Genomic DNA, 6,000 nt, shown 5'->3' on the forward strand with positions numbered 1-6,000 from the left:
ATGGCTGTCTCCCCGTTTTGCCCGATATACACACACACTCTCTATGTGTGTGATCAAAGCAGTGGTGTTTAACCCGCTTAGACCGGGAAATAATCTGTGTCATTTTTCAGATTTCTTTTGGCTGTTCAAAAATAGCAGATCTACACGCTTGTAGCGTGTAGATCTGCTATTTTTGAAAAATCTTCAAGATTTGTGCAAATCTTTGAATATGTATATGTTTTTATTGCAAACATTTGTAACTTAAATCTCTGCTTCTGGGGGATTCTACAAATGTCTTTAAATCCTAACAGTTTTCTGAAAAACGTTTTTTTCCCTTGGACAAGATTTTTCAAAAATAGCAGATCTACAAGCTCATAGCGCGGCACTTGGTGCCGCGCTATGAGCTTGTAGATCTGCTATTTTTGAATAGCCAAAGTATAAAATATGCATAAAGTGGTTACACAGATGCGTTCCCGGTTTGAATGTGTTAACAGCATGGCATTAGGGCTTATATGTACAAAACCAAATGTCACAATCTTGTTATGACCAAATACCTCAATATCTATATTGTGTGACGATATTGTGGCCATAACTATTGGTGCTTTCGCCCCCCAAAAAATATATATATTTACACAATTATACTGTTGATAAATAATCATCAATAACTATATCTAATAACCAAGCGTGCACAAAGGCAAATAATAATAGAACCGCTACAGTCATGTAATTTCACAAAATTACATCACTTTACTGCAGTGCAGCCTTTAAAAAACCAGGAGAAGACAACACCTATGATATGATCACCGATATTACCAGATCCAAAAGATCCCAGACAGTAATATCTAATCTCGTATCACAATAATCAATATATGGCATCAATATATGACCCCATGCCCATGGCTGGCATCAATCATTGCCTCAGTCACTACCATATACATATAATGGCAGTGACTGAGGCAATATTTCAAAGAATATTTGAAAATATAACTACACAACGAGCTTCCAAAAATCCCAGACAGTAATATCTAATCTCATATCACAATGATCAATATATGGCATCAATATATTGCCCATGCCCATGCCAGGCATCAATCATTGCCTCAGTCACTACCATATACATAATGGCAGTGACCGAGGCAATCTTACAAAAATTTTCAAAGAATCTTTGAAAATATAACTACACAACAAGCTTCCAAAAATCCCAGACAATAATATCTAATCTCATGACACAATAATCAATATTGCATCAATATATTACCCTATGGCCATGGCAGGCATCAATCATTGCCTCAGTCACTATATATACATAATGGTAGTAACTGAGGCAATCTTTCAAAGATTTTCAAAGAATCTTTGAAAATATAACTATACAACAAGCTTCCAAAAAATCCCAGACAATAATATCTAATCTCATATCACAATAATCAATATAGCATCAATATATATGCCCGCATGGTGGGCATCAATCATTGCCTCAATTCACTCTACCATATACACACACCAGTGCTATTATCCTATATTTGATAAAAGAAAGTCAATAAAAGAATATAGGGTTCAAATGAGGCAAGATTTGCCCTTTATTCGAGTGGTTCTCAAACCTTTTCATGTCAAGGACCCCCAAATGGATATGTATTTGGCTGCGGACCCCCTATCTGAAAATGTTTTGTGCCAGGGACCCACATAAGAGAGGAGTTAGGTAAATAAAATTGATATTTAATAAAAAATGAAAAAAAAGAAGCTGTGAGCTTGTATACCTGCTATTTTTGAATAGCCAAAGTATAAGATTTGGATAAAGTGGTTAAAATAATTGTGATGTTATATATATATTTTGCTGGGGACCCCCTGGAACCTCCACAAGGACCCCTGGGGGTCCCCGGACCCCACTTTGAGAACCAATGCTTTATTCAACCTGCATGCAATAGCCCAACGTGTGATGATGTCACTGTATGCATTGTATTCACAGTATAGCCCTGATGACCCCCCTATACATAACTCAACATGTCATTGGATATAGGGCCAGTAAACGGTCTCTCGCATCAATATTTTGCAGGGTGCTTCGCTTTACTATATCAGAGAAAAGGCATCACATCCAAGGGTGCCACAACACTGAGAGAGGACACACATGATCATCTCAATACATGCTATACAACATGGTCTATACCAGTGGTTCTCAAACTTTTTGAGAAAAATTAGATGTATTTGGCCGCGGACCCCCGTCTCAAAATATTTTGTTCCAGGGACCCCCCCCCCAGAAGCAAAGATTTGAGTTACAAATGTTCGCTTAAAACAATTATATATTCAAAGATTTGCACAAATGTTGTGTTTTTCAAAAAAGCAGATCTACAAGCTTATATATCTGCTATTTTTGAATAGCCAAAGTATAGAATATGCAGTTAAAGTGGTTAAAATGATTGTGACGCATATTAACACATTTTGCTGGGGACCCCCTGGAATCCCCTCCAAGGACCCTGGGGGTCCCCGTACCCCACTTTGAGAACCAATGGTCTATACATCTAATGTTGGAACGGAGCACATTTTGGGCCAAGGAGGAGCCCTGCATGCATGGAGAGAAAATGGACCCTCAGAGGGTTTTGGAACTCTGAGAGTGTATATACATGAAACAAAATGGACCCTTATGTGCATGGGGTCTGTAACTCCAGAGAGTGTACAAATGGAAACAGCATGGACCCCCCTTTGGGTCTGTATAACTCTGAGAGTGTACGAGATTGAACCAAATGGACCCTTAACAGGGTCCATTTGGTTCAATCTCGTTCACTCTCAGAGTTATAGTGTCTATATAGGATTTTACTGAGCAGCACAAAGAGGGAAATTGTTTTGGCAGTTATGTAAACTATATGCATAACTATATTCGCATACATGTGTAAATATATATATATTACAAAAAAGAAAAAGTAGTATTGTCTATAATATAGTGGACCCCTGACGCGCCTGCCTGCCGAAACCATGGCTCGTCGGTGCGCTCAAGCGCACAGCCGCGCGCATACGCACACACACACGCACACGCACACACACACACACACACACACACACACACACGCACGCACGCACGCACGCACACAAGCATGCATGCACGGACCTTCTTCTTAACACACAGACAGATCTCATCAGACTTCAGGCTTTTCTGTGAAAGTGTACCGTGCATGGTTCCATATATAGGATAGGACCATGCATGCAGACACAGGCAAGCCCGTGACGGGCCATGCCAGGCGGCCTAAACTTCTGTGGAGAGGGGCCGGGTCGGTGGGTCCATCCCATCCATCCATGTGGCCCCTCCATGCATCACACACTTAATATCTACACTTGTCAGGCCGGTGGAAGATGCATGGTGTAAACTATATTTCCACAACGAGCTTTTGCGTGATTAATGCCGATCGTAACAATAACGACCCCATAATAATGAAGAATTGTTAATTTTTGTTTTTTCTTCTCCATCACCACTGGACTATATGGACAAAGCGACGCGCTGCATGGGTAACATGCAACATCTGTTAGCCAGCCGTGAAAGAAAGAAGCGCCCTCATGCACGCACGCACACGCGCGCGCACAGCTCATACACATGCATACAAACACACACGCACGGCACGCGCGCACGCACAATACCCCCCCCCCCCCCCATTCAAAATGGCAAAGACGGATAAATAAAAGATTAAAAAAGGTGATTGCCATGTTTTAGTCCCATTTCTGCATGTGTCCTCGTTTGGCCCCTATAATCAGATATACATGTCTGAGTGTCATGGAGTTAGAGAACTGGCTACTATTTAGCCATATTTTATTTTTGCCGGGTAATAAGAGTAACGTAACATTGCAAAATACATTTTCCATAAACTTTCCACAACTGGTTATGCGTAAATCCAATGGGTAACACGTATAAACGGTTGGAAGCGTGCATGCGGAGAGAGCAGCGGTTATAATCATATTAAAGTTGGAAGATGGAATATTTTGGAACAAAATGTCTCAAAAGGCAACAGACAACACGGGGGAAAGGAGACAGTCTTCGTGCAACTTTAATTACTGTACATAGCCCACACCACACAGCATCATCGACTTCCATATCTAGGCCACCTTATTGCCAAAAAAACATCCACTCCATCTGCAACGTTTTAACGTTATAACAGCTCCGAGCAACGTTGCGACAATGAAACTGAAGCATTCATTTTGGTAAAAAAAAAAAACATGGCACCAAAAAATATAGACCACAATGGCACTACTGGCTGGTTTTGATTTATCATTGAAACTGAATATAAGCCGCGGTTGTCCTGTCTCTCTTTTTTAGGGGGCTGAAGGTACAAAGCCTTATAGATATTGTTGGGTCTTTCCACTACTAGTCTCATGTCTAGTAAGCAGACAGTAACTTCATTTGACAAAATGCCACACCACATTTTCATTAATCCGAGTCCAATGGGGCTAGACTAGTCTGCTGTTAACAGCCCCCGACGTTAGAATGATGCATTTCAGAGACACTGTTCTTCTTCACAAACTATACACTTATAGTAGCCTTTATAAGTTAAAACCCATTGAAATGTGTTCAAAGTAAATACGCCCCCTTAATAACGAAGATTTTATGTTTTTGGGGATTTTTATTAAGCTGCAACAGCCTGTTTCCTCCCTTGATTTCCCCCAAATAATAATTGACCTAAAAGCCAAATAGCGCACATCGGGGTCCAGTGGATGTTCCTCCAGACAGAGGGGGCTCTAACGTGTCAAACGCAGCCCCACAGTGAGCATCATTTAGCTCGGTTAGGGTGCTTGAAATAGGCCTTGTGGAGCTAGTTTTGGGAGGGAGAACATTCGTAAGAGTTTATAGCTTAGCTCTCTCTCTCAAAGTGAAGGTAGAACCTCTCTATACAGGCTACTATAGAAGCAGCATGTTGAGAAGAATGACAGATGGGCAACTTGCGTCATGCCACAGGACATAGCGCCGTTTTCCTCGTAATATATAGTCAAAAAAATCCAAATGAGCGACAATCTCTATATATGCAACACCATGTCCCCCAAAACCTGTTCCATTTTGTCCTCCCGTTATTAAAATGTCATGCATTTCTAAAAGCCTCCTTGCCCTAGAATAAAGTTTTTGATTATGCCCGTGTATAGCCCTATGGCTAAAATATTTGGTCGGAAAACCGGTTGTAAAATTAAAATACAATTGCATTTCATACGCACAAGCAACAAGAGTAAATTTGCGATTTAAAAAAAATAAAATGAAAAATTATTATACAGTGAAATACAATATGCCCCCCCCCCCCTTGCCTTATTAATAGTCTTAAAGATATTATAAAGCACCCCCCCCCGTCCCCGAGACTTTCCCCTTATAATAATGTCTCTTACCTGCTATTCCAGAAGCTCTTTAGAAATAGTGGCTTCGTAACGGGTCGTTCCAACCAAACCCTCCGGGTTTATCCCCCCCAAAAAAAACAAAAAAAAAGCTGCTCTTAGTTCTCTAATATGTTCCCTTTTTACTTTGTTTCATTTCTCACTTCCATCTTTCTTTCATCTCATCAATAAACACACGCTGCAGCCTACCTTCATAGAGAGAGAGAGAGCGAGCGAGAGAGAGAGCGAGGGAGAGAGAGAGCGAGGGAGAGAGAGAGATAGAGAGAGAGAGAGGAGCCACCACTCGCTCGATTTCAAGTGCGCCCTCCCATTTTTTTTAACTATACATCGAATACTTTGGGCCAGGCACGCCTTTTCACTTAAACTCCGATTGGAACAGTGGCTGGTGTCTTAGGAGGCTGTGGACGGCTGTAGGTTGGATCACAATAAATCGGTCATGGTTATTATGCCCCAATCGTAGCAGCGCACCTCGCACACCCTCCTCTCTCTCTCTCTCTCTCTCTCTCTCTCTCTCTCTCTCTCTCTGCCCGTCCTGTCCGACCCGACCAGGCGGAGCGCTCCATTGTGGATCTCTCTCTCTCTCTCTCTCTCTCTCTCTCTTTTTAGTCTAGTAGTATAGTAGCCTGGTACACATGTTACCTCCTACTTACTAGTACTCACTTTCTGGGA

General features: G+C 41.4%; 1 protein-coding gene across 1 annotated transcript in view; it reads right to left on the bottom strand.

The window, feature by feature from the left end:
• Positions 1 to 5,514, bottom strand: part of zbtb20 (zinc finger and BTB domain containing 20) — a 51,497-nt gene extending 45,983 nt beyond the window's left edge. The window contains exon 1 of the mRNA XM_084074798.1: positions 5,326 to 5,514. The gene's annotated coding sequence lies outside the window, so the exon portion shown is untranslated. The remainder of the gene's footprint in view (positions 1 to 5,325) is intronic.
• Positions 5,515 to 6,000: the final 486 nt, after the last annotated feature.

The sequence above is a fragment of the Gymnoscopelus microlampas genome, assembly GCF_963454915.1.
Source record: "Gymnoscopelus microlampas genome assembly, chromosome: 12".
Taxonomy (NCBI): Eukaryota; Metazoa; Chordata; class Actinopteri; order Myctophiformes; family Myctophidae; genus Gymnoscopelus; species Gymnoscopelus microlampas.